Raw genomic sequence first — 19607 nt, forward strand, 5'->3', positions numbered from 1 at the left:
CTCCTCTCTCGTGGTAAAGTCTGAATTTCAGCGGGGCAGGGACTTACCCAGAGGAGAGCAGGGAATTGAGCCCAGATGTCCTGGCTCCTGGTCCCAAGCCCTCTGTTTTGTGCACTCATGGAGGCGTGTACCACACACGCACACACACACACATAAGCACAAAGACACACACTCAATACGCTTACTCTAGGCCATGATCCAAAAGCTGCACTCTGATCATTGCTCAATTTTCTAGCTTAAAAGTATCCATCTGTCCATCTCTCTGCCAAGGCCGTGGGCTGGACACCTAATGGGACGCCTGTTCTGGGGCCTCCCCCAAGTCTGTGGCTGCCCCCAGGATGGGGCAGGAGTCCTGGAAGGGGGCTCTGGGAGGGTAGGACCTGCCCCTGGCACGTTCCCTGCTGTGTCCCCTCCTTCTAGCCACATCCACCAAGTCCCACACTGAAATCATTGCCCAAGCATCCTGAATCTGCCCCCCCCCCGCCATTTCTGGGCCAGCTCAGGCTTTGGGGGGAGGGGGTGTCATTCCTGGGGACCAGCCTCCCCCAGGAAGCCTGCCCTAATGCCCGGGAGGATGGTAATTAGCATGAGGCAGGCTGATTAGCTCAGAAATTAAGTCTTTGTTTCCCTCGCTCCCCAGTTTCCCTAATTGAGCAGATGCGGAGTGGGGGGAGGGGAGGGGCTGCGGGTTGGTCACGGGGCTGGGTGGGGTCCCATGTGGCTGTGTGCTCGATGCAGGAGGTGGTGGGGGTGACGGGTGGGGGTGGATAGGGGCACGGTTGGGGTCCGGTGGGTCCGGCAGGTCCGGTGGTGGGGCTGGTGGAGGAATGCCGGGGAGGGGGGTTTGCACCTGGGGTGGGCCTCCAGGCCGCAGCCCTCTGGGGATGTGCTTGCTTGGCTGGTCGGCGGGCATCACTCCCAGGACCCCACTGGAGTGCTTGTGGGCCATCATTCTTTCCTTCAGGTCTTCTCATCCGATCAGTAATCACAGCTGCTGTCCTTTATCTAGCACCTGCTGTATGCAGTCCCTGGGCTGAACACCTTTTGTGTATCTCCTTATTTAGTCCTCAGTGGTGCAGGGATAGGACCCCTCATTTTTTAGGGCAGGAACTTAAGGCTCAGAGAGGTGAGGTGACGTGTCCAAGGTCACACAGCTCAGGGCAGCTAGGGCAGGGTTCAGACCCAGGCAGTCTCACATGGCCCTATCCTGGGCTGAGATGGCCACTTTGGCTGGGCGGGGGGGAGAGCCCTGTGATCAGATGGTGGCCAGTCCAGGTCCTGGATGCGAGGGTAAATGAGACCTTTGCCCTTCTCATCTGTTATGGGGGGGGATCATCGAATTTGCTTTCTCAGGTTATTGGGGGGAATGTTAGCAAAGATGGTACTGATGACCACAGTGATGATTTAATTAGTGCTTGCTGTATGCCGGGCAGGTGACACATGCTCACGTGTTTTCACATTTCACGATCACAATCCCACGAGCCAGGGGCAGATACCCTCCTTATCTCCATTTCACATTCCCAGAAGCTGAGGTTGGAGGGGAGGCGAGGGGCCGCTCCCGGTCCCCTAATTAGTAAGCAGGGATCCAGGGTTCAGCCCCGGACCATCCTCCTTGATCACCACTCCAGATGGTCTCTAACACCTGTGCACCATGAGGTGCGCGGTTCACGCTGGGTGCTCAACAAAGGTTAGTGTCTTGCCCCTTCTCCCAGAAGGAGCGGGTTCCCTGAGATCCCACGCCTCTGGGGGACCCGGGGGAAGCCCTCCTCATAACAACCTGTGAGGTAGGCATTGCTTTTATTTCCATTTTAGGGACGGGGAAGTTTAGGCTTGCTCAGGATCTCACGCCTGGTGAGGTAGAGGGGCCCAGATTTGAACCCAGGAGGTCTGGCTCCGAGTGCTGCCTTGTGGAGGGCATGTCTGTCCCTGGGATGTGAGCTTCCCAGCCTGATCGACAGCCAGCCTCGGCTCTTGGGGGTGGCGCTCTACCTCCCCGGCTCCTCCCAGCAGCTATGCATAAGGGAGGGAGGTACCCAGGCTTCCATCCTCCACTGTGCCCTGCCTCTGGCTGGTAGGCATTGGGTAAGGCCGCCTGCTGATTGGACACGTCCTTTGTGGGGTCCCTCTCCCCCCGTAAAACTCAGTTTGTTCCATCTTGGACTCCTCTCATCCAGCATCCTGACTCAGTTGCTCCTTCCCTGAGCCTTTTTGTTCTGGGGTGGGCACTACCGTCTTTCAGCTGCCCCCCTGAGCCCCGGGAGTCATCCCTGAACACCATGCTCAGCCTCTTGTCTGCGTCCTGAAGGGGACCCGTGTGTCGTCGGGCCCTGCTTTCACATCCTCCCATCACCTGGTCACCTTGTCACCGTCACAGCAGCTCCTCAAAGGCTGCTGCCTCCACTCCTGCCTCCCCCCCAGTTCGTTCTGCACCCTTCCATTGGCAGGACTCCCTAGCGTGTCCCTGGCTCCCCATTCTCCTTGGGCCAAGATCCAGAATCCTTACCCTGGCATTTGAGACCTGCAGGGACTTGGCCCAGCCTCGGCGCTCCTGCCTGGAGGCACCCTCTCCTCTCACATGCCATGATCCAGTCCTCCTGGCCTCATTCCAATTCCTCACACTGCCACCCTCTGGATCCTGCATAGGTGGTTCCATCACCAGGATCTCCCTCCACAAAGCCTTCCCTGATCCCAGGATAATGAGGTCCCCAGGTGCACTGGGGATGTCCCTTTAATTCTCCCAAGAGCCTTTTGAGGGGAGTGGTGTTGACCATTTTGCAGATGGGGAAGCTGAGGCTCAGAAAGTGAAGCTGGCATCTGATCCCAGGGCTCTCTCACTGGAGCCCGTGTTCTCTGTGTGTGTACGTGTGTGCGCTCATGTGTGCACACCACAGGCCTGCTGTCTGTTGTCTATACCAGGCGGTGTTTGGGCTGGGATGAGCCGCCCCTCTTGGGAGAAGGGGGGTCTAGGATGGCCTCTGGGGACCAAGCCTGCCTCTTCCTTTGCGGGGTGGGGATGCTAGTGTGCACGTGGGCGGGACCTCAGGCTCTCTCCAGCCCCAGACCACAGCCTCCCAGCTCCAACAAGTAATTTCCCCTCGCTTCAAAACGAACACCAGCGAGCCCAAACTGCCCATCCCACCAAGGCACAGATGGAGCTCCAATCGGAATTAATTAGTTCGGTTGCCAAGGCAACCGGTCCCAGGATCCAGCCTTACCTCTGGGGGGAGACAGCCCCCTACCTGCCAGGCCCCACCCCCGCCTTTCATGGCCCCGCCCCCACACCCCAGGCCCCACCTCTCCTCCTGCAGCAGCTGCGAGTGCCTTGGGGACTTTTTTGAAATCAGGAGGTGGTGGGTGGGAACGTCCAAGAGCTGGGTTTGAGTTTGCATTTGGCCACGCTTGGCTTGGTGGGAGCTTGGGCAAGACCTGCAAAGCTGGGAGCCGAGCTTGGTTCAGTAGGAATGGACAATGGCTGGATCTCTCTGGGGAGGGGCATCTAGGGGGCCACTTGAGACTGGTGAGAGAGGAAGAATGACCGAATGACTGTGGCCTGAACTTGAGATCCCACTGAGGTGTGCCACCATGAGAACCGTTAGGGAGTGGCCAACCTCTGTGGTCCACAGCAGTTATAGGGCGGCCTCCCAGGCCCCAGGCTCTGGACTCTGTCTTCCTCCTCCATCCCCACTGGGTTCCTCTCATCCTCTGCCTCATCTGGGCTCCCGTAGCCAACTTTGGGTTCTCCATCCTTGCTTCTTGGTCTGCCCATCAGTCCACCTGCTCTTTCTTCCCAAGTAGCCTTGGGCAAATTACTTAGCTTCTCTGTGCTTCTGCTTTCTTGTCTGAAAAATGGGCATAACAGCACCCGTCTAGTAGATTCTATACCCATCTAGCCCCCAGCATGGTGTCTAGTCTATGGTACCACTCGATTGTTCCTTGTGCCACCGGTGGAGGTAGGCCAGGAGGTGCCCAGTGAGAGAGGCTCTGGGGAAGACAGAGGGGACAGAAGCCCCACCACCCTCTTGGGATAGTTGAGGCACATGCAGAAATGACCACACTGACCGGTGTGGAGGACCTTCACGTCACCGTCCATCTCTCTCGGAACAGCTCACTGTGTCGGGGCCAGCCGTATTGCCGATGGGCAAGGCAAGGCCTGGAGAGGGTATCCGGCGCAGCGGGCTCTCTGGCATAGGTCTGGGCCCTATTTTCTGGATCTTGCTGGCTGGTGCTGGCTGGCGGGTAGCACAAGACAGGACTTGGAAGGCCAGTCTCCCTTTCTGGAACCATAAGGAATCCATTCCTCCTCCTGCTTGAGCCTCAGTTTCCATTTCTGTGAGATGGGGGAGCATGGGGATGTAGCTGGTGGTAACTCTGACTGAAGAAAGTTGGGGCCACGGCTTTTTATGCTTTGTGATGTCAGAAGAGGGACTCACGTGGATGGACAAGGGTTGGAGTTTCTGGCCTAGGCCATTCCTGGGCGCGCACTCAAGGGAGAGGGTATAGAGGGGCCCTGAGGGGAATGGGCCAGCTCTAGCCCCGTCCCCCGTCCTTGGAGCCTCTGATGCTGAGCTCTGCGGGGGTGGGGGGAGTGGGTGGCACATAAGAGGGCCGCCCTGGCCTGGCACACCCATCACCAGGTTGGGATGAGCCTCAGGGCAGGCCTTGGCTCCTGCTCTGCCACCCACCTGGTCCCGACCACACTGAGCTCATGGAGGCCAAGCCCGTCTCCTGCCACCTGGCTAGTGGGCCATTTGCTCCTCCGTGTGCCAGGCGTCTCTCGAGCTGGCACGGTGGGGCTCAGACCGGTGTCTGGCCCCACAGCCCCTCCCCCAGGGACTGTGGGCCGGTCGTTGGCCCTCTGTGAGCCTGTTTCCTCCTCTGTCCCCTGGCCTAATGATGTGTTCGCTGAGATCACCAGTTGGAAAAGCTTTGGAGAGGCCTAAAGCAGGGGTGGCAAACCCAGGTGCCCACAGGGCCAGGTCACTTAAAGGTCGGAATCTGGGCCTAGTGAGACAATAGGGCATGGTGGGGCCTGTGGTAACTGCCAGTGCTCAGGCTCTGCCTGATGGTATGAAGCTCGGGGGTTTTTTATCACCAGGTGAGCCGGCCAACAAAAACTGATCTGTGGGCCGCGTTTGGAGCTGCCGGCTTGCCCCAGAAGGCAAACTCTACAAATGGATTAACTGGGGGGTATTTAGCTCTCCTTTACATAATAACAAGGGCTAACATTTATCGAGGGTTTGTTCATGCCAGGAGCGAACTAAGCACTTTACTGGCATTATCTTGTTTGATCCTCACACCAGCCCAGAGGCAGGCAGGGTGCACTTGTGATTCGTACTTTGTGGATGAGGCAATTATATCAGAGAGGTTCAGTCAGAGCCCAGGGTCACACAGCTGTAGGGGCTGGAGCAGGGGCTCGCGGGGGGGGGGGGGGGGGGGGCTTCTGATTCCTCTGTGGAGGTTTCTCCTTCTAACCCAGAGGGCACAGGGGAGGAAGGGCAGACCCACTTGGCAGGGAAACCCCCAGACCTGCGGCTTTCGCTTCCCTCGCAAGAGGAGGCTGGGGGAGGGGGGAGAAACAAAATTAAGCAACTGAAGGGTGTTGTGGAGCTGAGGAAGAATAACTTATTTTTTATGAGCTTGTTAACATTTGTGAAGTTAAGTAAGCAGAAATCTGTGCCCTTCATTTGCATGCATTAAAGGGAGGGCTGCCTGGGCCCCGCGTAGTTACCAGGAAACCTCACGCTTCCCAGGGCCGCCGCCCCCCTGGCTCGCCTGAAGCGGTGCCCACATCTGGAAGGTTTGTTTTGGCTGTGTGTGGGCATTTCTTCCTGACAGCCCACTGTGTGCTTGTCCTAGCCTGCGGCAGCTGGGACTCTCCTTGCTATGTCTGAGAACGGCCCACCTGGCTGCCTGCAGAGCAGCTTGGCCCTTAGGTCAGAGGCTGAATGTTCTAGACCCTGTTTCCTGCCTCCATGGGGGGCCTCAGAAGGTGCTGGACGCCCAAAGACCACCCGTTTTGCTGCCCAAGAACTGTGAGGCCCGAGACCTGTTGCTTCCGCTCTCCCAGTCTCCATGTCCTCGTCTGTAAAATGGGGACGGTGGTGACACATACCTCACGGGATCGTGTCCTGCTCATGACACGGCTCATCTGAGAAGACATTGGCTTGTGGGGTGGCATGTCCTATTTGCTAGTTGACCTGGCTCCTTGGGGACTCTTTGTTTCCGGTGGCCCTGAGAGCTAGATGGTCCTTCCTCCGGGAGGCCTGACTGGACACCCCTACCTGGCCTTGGCAGCTTCACTACTCCCCCACGTCCCCCCTGCAATTACTGGTCTCCCCTAATTACTACTCTCTTCGAGCTGTGAGCTTCCTCGGGGCAGCGTCTTTCCTGATCCCTGCGCATGCCTCGTGCCTGCCCCAGGGCATGAGAGATGGTGTTAAATGAAGGAGCGAATGAACGCTAGTGTCTCGGCCTTAGTTTTCACACGTTGGGAATTAGAAGTCCCTTCCAGGTGTGTTGTGATTTATGGTTTTCTTTTCTTTTAGATTTATTTACTTATTTACTTAGTTGAGAGGGCGGGGGAGAGAATCTCCAGCCGACTCCCTGCTGAGCACGGAGCCCGACTTGGGGTTCGATCTCACGACCCTGAGATTATGGCCTGAGCCAAAGTCAAGAGTCAGACGCTCAACTGACTGAGCCACCCAGGCGCCCCTGGTTTATGGTTTTAAAAGCACTTTCGGGCTAATGCCCTCATTTGATCTCTACCTTTGGGTCTTCCCTGTAAGAAGGCAGGGCAAGTTACAGATGGGGAGACAAAGGTGCAGGTGCAAGTGGGGGGATTTGAATCCAGCATCCCTTCATTTGTTGGTTCAAGGGAACTTCTGAACTCCTGCTCTGGGCTAGGTAGTAGGGGTCTTGGGGGGAATCCGGTGGGATTTTGCTCTCCAGGGACTTAGAGGCTGCCCTCCGATAGGTAGGTACAGGGCGGGTGGGAGGAAGCTGACAAGGCCTTGGGGCATCACAAAGGTGTCTGGGCCTTGAAGGCTGGAGGAAGTGGCTGTCCCCGCTGTTGTCCCTGGGCCTGTGACCATGGGGGTGGCTGTCTGCACACTGTGGGGGTCTGTCTCTGGATAGAATTTACGGTCAGCCTGGAACTAGGGGCAGGGGTGGGGGGAAGGGGAGCTAAGGGGCCTGAGGGCTGGTGGGATGGGGGTAGATGTGGGAGGGGTGGTCAGCTTCTCTGAATGGGGTTGTTCCATTTAGGGGGGCTCCCTGGGGGGCAGTTGAGACTGCAGAGTAGGGGCAGATCAGCACCTTGGGGGGCTGGGCCGGGCCCAGGGAGTGAGCAGAGGGGCGAGGAAATGAGGTTGGGAAGGCTGTGGGTTTTATTCTGACCGGATGGAAGTCGGCAGCCAGGTGAGGGGCGCGGCAGGGAGGAAGGTGCCGCCCCCTGCTATAGTTCAGGTGTGCAGCTGGAGCCTGGTGCAGGTGCGGAGACGGGGCAGATTCGCACTGGTCCTTGTTGGCTCATGAACTTGTCCCCTCTGCCTCCTGGAGCTCAGGGAAGGCACAGGAGGGAAGTGCATTTATTCAGCAGACAGTTCTCAAGCATCGGGTATGAGCCAAGCATTGTGCAAGGCGCTGAGAGTCTGGGGGCCAATGAGAATGGTCCCTGCCGTCACAGACCTAGTCTGCTAAGGGGGAGGGCAGACTAGGGTGAGTGATGCCCCAGTGGGCTGGAGGGCTTCCTGTAGGACGTGGCTGTGAAAGCTGCAAGAGAAGTAGCCTTCATGAGGTGGGGGCGGGGCAGAAGGGGTTGTGGGAATTTCAAGGGGAAAGGCCAAGAGGTGTGAAAAGATTCCATGAGTTCAGAGGAGGGTGAGAGGCTCGTGTGCTATGGTCTGGGGTTTGGGAAGGAAGATTCGGGAGTCTGGGGAGCAGGCAGGGCTCAGGAGCTCCTTTCGGGCCAGGAGAAGGGGTCTGGGCTGTGCGTCTTCCAGCAGCGCGGGGCACGCTGGGCACCTGGAAACCAGGTGTGTGGATGATGCGTCCCAGGACGGGACACAGAGTGAGAAGAGCTGAGGCACTGGGGAGGGGACTTCTGGGCGCTGCTGCTCTGGGGTCAGGTGAGAGGCTGGTGGTGGGATCAAGGCTGGAGGAGGGATCCAGGGAGGAGCCAAGGAGGCCCAGTGTATGTGTGGGCACCTGCATGTCTCCTCTCTCTCTCTCTCTCTCTCTCGTGCGGCCGGAAGTGGTCTGTTCTGACGGTGTCTTGGTTACAGGATGGTGTCGGGGGGCAGATTTGCAGAGACAGGGCCAAGCCAGATCACGAGAGGTCTTGAATGCCGGAATCAGGACGAGGGAGGCAATCAGAGGCTTCTGAGCAGGGCAGTGACCCCCCGAGCCTGTTGTGCTTCCGGAAGTTTCCTCCAACAGCCGGAGGCAGGGTAGTCTGGGTGGCCCCGTTAGGAGCCTGCACCTGTCTGGGGGACTTTCATGAGCGGCAGTGGAGACAAAAGCGAGGAGGGAGGGCGGCAGAGCACAGGGGAGGCTCGGCGGAAGAGGCGGCATCTGATCGGGGCTGTAGAGGGCGAGAGAGCTCTGCTCTGTGGAGGTTGGAGAGGACGCAGCGGGTGGTGGGAGAGGAGGCCCGTCTCTTCGGGATGCCTCTGAAGGATGAAAGGCTAGGTCTGAGCCGGGAAGGAACATCATTAGTGAGCCCCCACCCCATGCAAAGCTTTCTGTCCCCAGCGCCGTGCACCCGGCTCCGCACTTGCCGCTGCTTGGCTTTAGGCGGGTCCTTTGAACCCAGCACCTCCGTTTTGTTGTCTGTAAAGTGGGGAGACTGTTAGAACCTGCCTCTTGTGGAGTCTTTCTGAGGAGTAGGTGAGCAAATCTGCCTACAGCCTGGGCCTCGGAGATGCTCTGTAGTTAAGTAGTTAATTGGCTGAGGTTTTACAATCTCATTGAACAGCACACCTGCAGGGGGCGGCCTCGAAACCCAGGGACAGGTGAGGAATGGGCTCCGAGGAGGGTTCAGGCCTAGGCCACACGGCTGGGAGGGGTACAGAGCAAGGACACCCCACACTTGGCTTGTACTTTCCTCCGTGGCTGCAGCCTCCCAGAAGTGGGCTGGCCTGTAAAATGCCCAGCCCAGCATGCTTCAGGAACATTCCCTCCCTTCCTTCTGTTTTGAAAGCCCCGGGGATCCAGCACAAGGACAAGCGGGCAGGAGTCTCTGATCCCTCGGTGGGCTGGCCCCACCAGGCGGGAGAGCTCAGGTCAGCTGCTCGTTCTCCGAGCCCCAGCTTTCTCATCTGTTAACGCGGGCCCCACGTGCCCCATAAAGTCAGTTCTGTCAGGCCCCTGGAGGGCTCCTTTCCCTGCTACTCTGCCCCTGCCTCTGCCCCTGCTGGACCACGCTGCCTTGAGTGGCCTGGGGCCGGGGTAGACACGGGAGCCGCAGGGTTGGTAGAGGCCCTAATAGTCATAACAAGGGTGGTAAGGAGCTGGGAGGCCGTCTTGTCACCAGTAAGTAATAATGAGCACACCTCAGGGATGGGGACAGAGACCAGCTGGGAATGGCGCACCTCTGGGGGGCGCCGTGCTGGTCTTTTGCTTTTTCAGCCCCCACACCCCAGGCACCTCCTCTGTGCCAGTCTCCCTGCTGGCAGTGGGGACACAGAGGGGACATGGTGCCGTCTTGGCTCTGGAAGGGAGACGGTGACTGTTTAGCGGGACGCCGCTTGGCGCTGGTGAGCACGGGGTTTCTGTGGAATGGTGAAGTCAGACCTAGGGATCAGGGCAGGCTTCCTGGAGGAGGCAATGCCAGAGCTGAAGACGGTAGGGGTTCACAGTGTGGGGGCGAGTGCAGGGAGAAGGGGGGTGCCTGTGCCAGGGTGGGGTGGGGTGGGTGGGGAACGTGAGGAGGGCCAAGTCTGGAGCAGGAGGTGGGGAACGTACAGCGCACCTCACAGAAGCTCCTCACGGCAGCAAGGAGCTTGGCCTCTAACCCCGGGCCTTCAGGGAGTCCTGGAAAGATTGTGAGCAGGAGAGGCAGCGTCAGCATTGCCCTCTGGAAGACTCTTTCGGGCTGCTGTGTGGAGGCTCCAGAAGGCCACGGCGGGCGGCTGGGCGGTGATGATGGTGGCCCGTCCTGGCGAGGTGGGGAGCGAAGGACAAACGTGGGACATTTTGAGGACAGAAGTGGCAGATCATCTACCGGGGAGGGAGGGAGGGGGCAGTTGAGGATAATGCCGGGGTCTGTGGCCTGAGCAAGCAGGTGGGTGGTGGTGACCTTGACCAGGAGGAGACACGTGGGCAGGCGTGGGCTTGTTCCAGAAGCTGACCTGGCCCGGCCAGTCTGGGGCATCTGAGGGCACGTGGGAGGAGAGGGCAGCTGTGGGTGGATCGGGGACAGAGCCTGGAGGAGCAGTCTCCTTTCTGGGGCTGGGGCAGGAGGGCACCCCCGGAAGGAGAGGCCTCAGTCTCCCCATGTGCCCCACGCCGGGGGCCTGGACGTGCTAGGGAAGCTGCCAGCTTTGACCTTCTGTGAAGTCCCCCAGAAGATCACAAAGTGGAAGGAGCAAGTTTCCCTGGGGGGGGGGGGTCCTCCCACACAGTGGCTTTGCGCCTGGATCCAAGTGCGCTCATGGAATTCACTTGGGCAGAATTAACTGAGCACCTTCTGTGTGCCGGCTCCTGGGTTGGGGGCGGGGACAGAGCAGGACGGGGGCCCTGGTCCCACCCTCCGGGCTCACGCTGCGGGTGTGGCAAGAAGGCATCCAGAAGACCAGGACCAGGGCTGTTACCTCCCTTTACAGCCCCAGTCTGTGAAAATTCAGGGTTTTTTCTATGAGAAATTAGAGGCTGGTTATTTATTTTACAAAATAATTGGGAGGAGGGTTTCCTTAGACAGCAGTAATCTCCAGTGTGCGTGTGTGTCGGATCTCTGTTTGCCTGAGTCCCCTGCTGGTCCGTGAGTTCCTTGCTCATCTTTGTTTCTTCACCATATGTGCCAGGAATTCCAGGCCAGGCAAACAGTAGGCGCTGAGTAGATGTAGAATGTGTAGTTGGCAGAGTGCAGCCCCCTGCGGGGATCCCCAGCCTCCTTGGGGGGGGGGGCAGCAGGTCCTCCGAGGTGCCAAGCCCTCCCAGTTAATAATCAGCCTCGGCGTCTGGGGAGCAGCGAGCCGCAGCCTTGGCCTGTCTTTGGGCTGCCTGTTGGATCTGCAGTATGCTTGGTGACGAGGGGCAGGGCCTTGCACCCCGCTTGTCCCCGAACCCTGCATGAACGCCCTGCCCCATCCCACCCTGGGTACCCCACCCCTGCAGAAGGGAGCCCAGTTTGCCAGCCCAGAGCCTGGGGTGCTCTAGGCCCACAGGTGCATGGATAACATGCTTCTGCTCTGTGTGTCTCGTCCGCCCCCTTCCCAGATGAAGAAGTTGGGTCCCGACAGGGAGGGCCTGGCTCAAGTCCTTGCCGCCAGGGAGCTGGGATGGAGATGGAGCCAGCAAAGGGGACGCCTCCCACCCCGCGCGCCTCTGGGCCTGGGAGGATTGGAGCCAAGCTGGAGGGGCAGAATGGCTGCATGGCCACAACTTTGCCTCAGGCTCTTCCCCTTCTTAGCTGTGTGCCCTTGGGCAACCGGCTTCACCACTCTGGGCCTCAGGTTTCTCATCTCTCAAATGGGTATAATTAACAGGGCCCGTCTCACAGGGCTGGGCAGAGGGTTGACTGAGTTCATTCCTGTAAAAGGCTCATTCGGGTCTGGCCCGTAGTTAGTGCTCAGACACAGGCAGCCCGGCTTGAGCGCCACTTACTGGCAGTGACCTGGGAGGCCACTTTGTCTTTCTGAGCCTCGTTTTCCTCATTCGAGAAAGGGGTCTGATGAGCTTAATCCTCTCATCCTGTTAGGTGTGTGTTGGGGGGGGGGTTGTGTGTGCACACAGACCAAGAGTGGTGAGGTCTTTGTGGTCTACCAGGCTCCCTGTTGGCATTGACCACAGCCCTGTGGGTTTGCTGTCTTGACCGAGGTGTTCGTTCAGACCACAGGATTACTGTGCTGCGTGTGGCAGGGCTGGAGCCCCAGCGGAGAACATACTGTGGTGCCGGGGGGAGGGGGTGGGGGGGAACTGACACCTGCCACAGTCTAGGATGGGGAGAGTTCCTATGGGGGAGGGGAGAGCTGCCTTGGAGGAACGCTGGAGGAAAGCCCGGCCCAGCCTCATGGCTGCTTTGACCTTCAGGAGGATTTATAGCTTCAGCCTGGGAACCCTGGAAGCTTCTGGAAGTGTTTTAAGAGAGGGTCTCTCCGTGGGTCCACGATAGTTGGCATTTCGAGAGGCTCTCTGGCAGCTGAGCAGAGGGGAGGCGAGGAACGCAGGGGACGCTTGAGACGAGGCAGCTGTTGCTGTCTGAATAAGAGATGTACAGGTGCGTGGCCTGGACAGCTTGTCGGATGGATCGGAAGTGAGGGATGGACAAGGCAGAGGCCAGAGTCAGATGTGATTCAGATGATGGGACTGAGCGCCGAGAAGTTTGGTAACAGGCCCACAGTTCACAGCCGGCGGGTCAGGGAGCGAAGCCTCAGGCCCGGGGCTTGTAGGAGGCAGCCGTACCCAGAGGCGCCCCTGGCATGGAGGCGGAAGGCAGGTCAGAGCCAGCAGGCAGCATCCTCACTGCTTCATTCTCGGGGCTCTGCTCAGCGCCAGGCGTAATGGAGATAGATCTGGGCACCTGCCTGGGAATGGGGGGTCCGGTCTGTGTTGCCCACCGCTCCGTGAGGCAGGGATCGGCAGGTGGAGGAACCAGTCAGGGGAGGATGGAGCCGGTGCGAGTGGTCGCCGAGCATCCCGCCTTCAGGTGGCGGTGCGATGGTGAGGAGCTCCGGACTCCAAGTGAGAGAGAGCCAGGTTTATAGCTGGCACCAACATTCCCCAGAGAGCTGGCCTTGGCCCCACCGGCCTCAGTGTTCCCATCTGTAAAGTGGAGATTGTTTTAAGATGGGTGGGATGATGCAGGGTGTAGCACGAGGCCTGGGGCACGGCCTTTCGGATCTGGGACACGTCATGGCCTGCCAAGCCAGCTCAGTGCAGGGGCAGACCATATCCTTGAGATGTTGGGCAGTGCCTGGACCTAAAGCCCACCGGCTACAAGCATAGGCCCAGGCCCAGGTGGGAGGGGAGGCCACTGGTGGGGGAGGACCAGGAAAGCCATAGTGCGGACAGGCTCCTGTTTCGTGGAGACCAGAGAGTTACGTGAGTCATGGGAGCCCGAGAGAGGCACAGAAGGGCGGGGAAGTGACAGAAGAGTCTGCGGAAGGATGGGATGGGGCCAACTTTGATGAGCCTGGGTGGTGCTTAGAGACTGTCCTTTGCCTGGCTTTTACCAGGCAGCCATGCAGGCGGCCCAGAGAGGGTGAGGGCCAGGCTCAAGGTCACACAGCAGCTGGTACTGGGAGCAGACCTGCTGGCTTGGGGGCCTGGGCCCCTCCCCACTCTGTGAAGGAGGGATGTGATCATTTATCAGGGGAGTTTAATAATGAATGAAGTCGAAGTGTCTTTAATGCAGGCAGCAGGCCCGAAGTAATAAGGGGCCCTGTATTAATTCGGAAGTTAATGAATATGCAGGTGTGTCTGAATGATTAATGGGGTTCCCAAGGCTTTGGAGAGGAGTGCGTGAGCTGCTGATGGAAATATGAATATTGCATACATCTGGGAAGTCAGATAAACTGGGGAACAGGTGGTCATTCATGCACCAGGGAGGACTCGAGCAGCCGCAAAGGCGGAATTTATAGATGCTCACGGGCAGATGTACCGTGTCATGGCTAAGTGCACTCATGTTTGACTGTGTCATCCTGAGTAAGTCACTTAACCTCTCTGAGCGTCAATTGCCTCACCTGCAGAAGGGACATAAAAATAGTACCTGGTCCCTAGGCCCTGAGCATTGGGGCAGGCACTGTGCAAACATCTGATAAAAACTCTCGTAGCCTTTTTAGAAAGGAAGGCAGAGATGCCTGAGAAAGGCCAAGGGAAGAATAAAAGTAACAGTTAAATTCCCTTGAATATGGACAGCACTTTATAGTTTGTAAGGGGGGGTCTGTCTCTTGTAGGTCTGCCCCTTGGCTCCACGCAGCAGTGGCGTGGGGCAGAGGACATGTGTCCCGGGGTAGCTGAGGTTCAGAGAGGGCTGGTCACTGCCCAGGTCACCAGTCAGCAGGTGCAGAGTCGGGTCTGGGCCCAGGTCCTCCAGCCCTTGACCATGAATCTCGGAACAGGTGCAGGGTCCCACGGGCCTTCAGACTATTTGTTGGGCCTGGGGCCGGGGGTCCCGCACCACCTCTCAGAGCTTTAGTGTCTCTGCCTGGCTTGTGAGGGTCTGTCTGCCTCTTGGGGCTGTGTCGAGGCATTGCTGAGAAAATGGGACACTGACCCTTTGCCTCTGGGGAGTCTCAGGCCCTGCAAACGACGTCTCTTATTGTTTGGAACAGCTGTCCTGGGAGTCTGCCTGCACCAGCCCCGTCTCATATTGGGGGGCTATGGGTGCTGGGCCACTTTGTAGCTTTGTGTCCTCGGGCACACTCCAGAGCCTCTCTCTGCCTCTGTCTCTTGATCCTTCTAGTGGGCATCCCAGCGTGGCTGTTGTGTATTAAGTGTGCGGGCCTGGCACACAATTGTGCTGGACGCAGTGAGCGCCCGCCCCCCCCCGCCTTCCACCTCCCCTGGGCCCACATCACAGCCTCGCGCGTGGGTACACTTTTTATGCCCCTGTGGCACCTTATTCATCCTTTGAGCCTGTGAACATTTACGGAGAGCCTCCCGGGTGCCCTACTAGACCCTGGGTTTGCAGGGTGAGTGAGACCGCCCTCCCTGTCCCTGTCCTTGACAAGGTCATGGCCCAGGCAGAAGGCAGGTGTGAAACCGGTGTCCCGTGATGCAAGCCGAGATGGGGCATGGGAGCCAGAGGATGGCCGCTACGCAGGCGGGGGTGGGGGCGGGGGAGACGTACTCATTTATCTTGCGGGCTTCCCCGCTAGGCCTCCCACCCAAGGCTGTGTCTTGGCTATGGGTCCTCAGCTCCTAGGGGGAGGTACTCGCAGCGTGGCAGGTGGAGTGAACGAGGGGGTGAGTGAATGGGTGGCTGCAGTCTAGGCCCCTGCCCCGCCGCGCCTGGGCTCTAGGCCAGGCCGTCCAGGGTGTGCCCAGGGGGAGGCTGTCTTGTGGCCTCCTCTTTTCCTTCCCACGTCTCCGGTCTGGGCCCTGAAAGCCCCCCCACTCCCCCAACCGGCCTGGCTGGGCCACAGTAATGTAGGCTGTTGGGTAAAGAACCCGAGCTGTCCTGGTCTCCATGTAGCCTGTGTTGACAAGAGGAGGAAACTCAGGTCCAAGGGTCGGGGGCAGGGCTGTGGGGCAGGACTGGGGTTAGAGCTCCCGCTGGGCCGCTCCCGGTGCCCTCTGCTGTGCCGGGCCTGGCTGGGTATTTATAGTCTCTGCCGATCTATATTAACACTGGGGCCTGCAAAAGAGGCCTTTGCATCTGAGGACGGCTTTGAGTCCCCTGGGGGCTGTGGAATCAGAGCTTGCCCCCATGGAAGGGGGGAGAACGTGGCTTCTCATCTTTCCCTTCGTGGCCCTGGGGATCATGCTGGGCCTTTTGCCTGGAGAATCTTTGTCAGCCGGGGCCTGGGCTCGGGCCCCCCTTTGGTGGGTTGGAAGTCTTTGTCTGGGGCTGGTTCTACCCCACTGCCCTCCAGCTCTGCAGGGAGACGGTGTATACAGCATGGGCCCCAGGGCATGGGCCGCGTGGCCTCGGGCAAGGCACCCCCCTCTGAGCCTCAGTCTCCCCATCTGTAGAATTGGGCTTAAGTCTCACCCAGCTTTGCGTGTCAGGCACAGAGCACTCGATGCTTGTGAGCTGGGAGTCAGTGTTTACGCTCCTCCCGTCTCTTCTGTTCCTCGTCCCACACGGTCCTCGGAACCTGGAGGGGACAGGAGTGTCCTCTCCGTTGGACAGCTGAAGCCACTGAGGCCCCGGGGTGGCCTGATTTTGTCAGGGCCGTGCTGCCTATTGGGGCACAATTTGGACTCCTCTAAGCCCGAATGTTCTAGCTTCCCAGCCCCCCTCTGCTTCTCAGGGCCCGTGGGGTCCTCGGGGCAGGCTGGACTCCTCACCCCACCAGCTTGGTTCCCACCCCCGTTGCCACGGGGGACAGCTCCACTAACTCTATGCTTTTCTTACAGAGCAGAGACGACTGGCCGCCCTGAGCGCAATTCAATTCAACAGACATTTACTGAGTGCCTACTATGCGCCAGGCCTTAGGCTGGGCACTGGGGTCGGGGAGCAGAGAGAAAGATGGGGTCCCGTCCTCAGGTAGCTCTGGGCTGGGGGGGCGGGGCTCGGAGAAGACTGGCAAGGGCTGAACGGCTCGGCACCAGGAGAGAGGCCGCACGCAGGGCTGGAAGCTGCAGAGATACCTGGGTTCAAGTGCATCCCTGGAGAGCTGCTGTCCCTTGTCTGTGCCTCAGTTTATAGTCCCTTGTCTGTAAAGCGGGGGGGGGGGGGGGGGGGGGGGGGGAGGTGAGGTGCGGTGAGACAATCTCTAGGATCCTTCCAGGATTCCATGGGATGGAATCAAGGGATGGGGGCAGGGCAGGGAGATCACTACTCTCCCTGCACAGAGGAAATCTGAAGGCTTTTGGGTGGAAGAGGCATGAGGTCTGGGCTACAAGGGGTGGGGAAGGGTGGGAATGGCACCCCAGGCTCAGGAACAGCATGAGCAAAGGCCCAGAGGACATGTAGATGGGCATCCCCACAGCTGCCCAGGTTCTGAAGGGATGTCATGGGGTATGAGCTGGGCGGGGGAGGGGCCCAAGGGCGACATGTTGGGGTGTGAGCTCTATTCTGTGGGCTGTTGAGGGTGGAGAGTCAGGAGCAAATGGTCCTGCTTTGTCCTGCCCCTTCTCCCCTCCTGTCCCCCAGGGGTACACTTCAGGATCACGTTTCCATAGAACCTTGTGGCCACGGCAGCGTCCGCACCGTGCTGGGCACTTTGCATGTTAGTCCCCTTTGCAACCCTATGAAGTGGGCATTCATGGGCCCAATTCACAGATGAGGCTGAGAGAGGGAAGCTTCTCGCCCAGTGTCCTGATCTGATCCCCCAAACCCCCTGCATTTCTCTCATGGGCTCTCCCTGAGGAATTTCTCTGTCCCATGTGACATCTCCCATCCTAGGACCCCCGCCCCCCAAGCTCTGAGAAGTGCCTGCCAGGGGCAACACAGTCGGGTTTGACGTGAGGGCGGGAAGACCCCCAGATGTTATTAGCAGGATGGGCATTCTCCAAGACCAGAGTTTCTGCCCCCTGCAGCCACCCTCTGAGATGGGGGTGAGGCAGGGTTCCTTCCCACTTTACAGATGAGCAGGCTGAGGCCCTGGGAGTCCTGGGGCTAGTTGAAAGTCAAACTCAAGGAAGTGACAGCCTGAGCAGGGAGCCCCATCTCCTATCGTCCAGCTGAGGCTGGAGGGAGATTCAGTTTCCCTGAGATCCGTGCAGAAAGTGACCCCTCCAGCCCTCTCCAGGAAGTGGAAAAGACTGGCATTGGAGTCCAGACCTGGGTTCAAATCCTGGTTTTCGTCTTGCACAAACGGTGTGATCTTGAGCAAGTCGTTAATTACTCTGAGCCTCGGTGTCCTTATCTATAAAGGGAGAGAGTAGGCCTCCTTCATTCAGTCATTAATAGATATTTATTGAACACCTACTGGGTGCCCGGTGCTGGGCTTTAATGGAGAATCTGGCCTTCCCTCAGAAAACTCAGTCCAGGAGTCAAAAGGATAGTTCCGATTCTGGTGGTAATGGAGAAAACCCTGGGGGCTGCGGATCCCACAGGAGGGACCCTAACCAGACTGGTTTACTTGGCTGAGGAGGCAGGAGGGCAGGAGGGAGCAGGAACCGGCTCCGCAGGACCCCAGGGGCTGGCTTCCGAGGTCTGCTGTTGGAATCTTACCAGATCAGTAGGGACCCACTGAAGACTTTTGAGGAGGGGAGTGCCACACTCAGATTTATCCTTCAGGAGGCTCGTCCTCTTGCCGGGTGGAGGATGGGTTGAAGAAGGCCATGAGATTGGAGACAGACCAGTGAGGATGCTGGTTGAGAAATTCATTTTGGGCCAGGAAGGAGGCGGAGGCAGCCAGTGCACCTGGCCTTCCAGGTGTGGAGGGGCTGGGCCGCTGCGGGCTTCTGGCTGGCTCAGGGCAGAAGCAGGAGTGGGGAGTGGGTGGGCATTGGGTTGGGGGTGGTTGGGCCTGGTCAGCACCTAAGGGATAACAGAAGCCTTGGGAGGGGCCAAGATGCTGGGTGGGGGCGGGGAGCAGGCTTGGGGGGCTGCCGAGGGCCAGGACCTGGACCCCAGGGGAGGCCACTGCAGAGGAGCCCAAGGGGGAGGGCACGGGAGGTAGGAGAAGTGAGGTGTAGGGACTCCGGGTTGCCCTGCCCCGGAGAGGGAGGGCAGAAGTCACATGTGTCAGGCCCTTTGCCCAGTGCCAGGCCCACGGGAGGGGCCCAGGAGGGTCAGTTCCCACAAGTCTTTGACCAGCAAGCAGAACCTAGTCGGTCCCCTGGCCATGCCATCCCGAGGAGGAAGGTGTCTGGGAAGGAGGAAAAGGGAAGAGCATTTGCATGCATAACAAGGCTGAAGTGAGGGAGAGAGAAAGCAGGAGCAGGAGATGAAAAGAAATTACCATACGCCAGGATCTTGTTATTCAACCCAATTTTCAAAGGACCACAGCTGTCCCACTGAGATAATCCGTTAATTATAACAGCCATTGTGCTTAGGCAATGGGAGAGAAACCGAGGCTGGGGAGCAGGCAGAAGGCGGGGGTGGGTGCAGGCCTTTGGGGGGCTGGGCCTGTGAGCGGGGGGGGGGGACAGGGGCAGGCAAAGAGGGGTGTGTTGCCCTTGAGACTGAGAGGAAGACACTGTTGGGGGGCCAGGCCTCCTCCCGTCCCGGCTGCCATCGGTAGGGCAGTGGGTGGTGAGGACCCGCTGTGTGCTGGGCACTGTGTCTCCTCCCCCACCCCCCACCCCCCACCCCCCAGCCAGGCCACCATAACCATACCAACGGCAGCTGACTTTATTGAGCACTTACTATGGGCCAGACTCTGCTCTGTAGCTGTTCTCTCACCACCCTCTGAGGTAGTGCCCTTCTAGTCTCATTTTACAGAGGAGGAGACAGACTCAGAGGGCATGCTGTGGGTTCTGTGGCAGAGCCCGGATCCGAGCTGAATGTGGCCCGCCCTTCCAGGAGGACATGAGGGGGCACTGTTCTCCGTGGCTTGCCCTTGAGTTTCAGGACCAAGGAATTGTAGCAAGGTATAGGACTCTTGAGGCTCAGCCTCATCATCAGAGACCCCCAAGATGACAGACCCATGCCGTTGGAGGGTGGCTTGGTGGCCACGCGCCCTGGGCCATGGTTTCTGCACAGCCAGCAGTCATGGGGTGCCCCCCCCCCCGGCATTTCCGGGGCTTTTCCAGCATGGACAGAGCATCCTTGTTCTCCGATGCCACAGCTGCAGGCCCCTGGGTGCTCCCCCACCCGCTCCAGAGAAGCT

At 59.0% G+C, this 19607-nt stretch overlaps 1 long non-coding RNA gene across 1 annotated transcript in view; it reads left to right on the top strand.

Annotated features, from left to right (window-relative positions):
• Nucleotides 1–16526, top strand: part of LOC141370871 (uncharacterized) — a 36019-nt gene extending 19493 nt beyond the window's left edge. The window contains exon 3 of the long non-coding RNA XR_012375335.1: nucleotides 16243–16526. This is a non-coding gene — a long non-coding RNA (uncharacterized lncRNA). The remainder of the gene's footprint in view (nucleotides 1–16242) is intronic.
• Nucleotides 16527–19607: the final 3081 nt, after the last annotated feature.

Source organism: Callorhinus ursinus, unplaced genomic scaffold (genome assembly GCF_003265705.2).
Source record: "Callorhinus ursinus isolate GAN/ISIS: 27379988/994484 unplaced genomic scaffold, GSC_fseal_2.0 scaffold48, whole genome shotgun sequence".
Classification (NCBI taxonomy): Eukaryota; Metazoa; Chordata; class Mammalia; order Carnivora; family Otariidae; genus Callorhinus; species Callorhinus ursinus.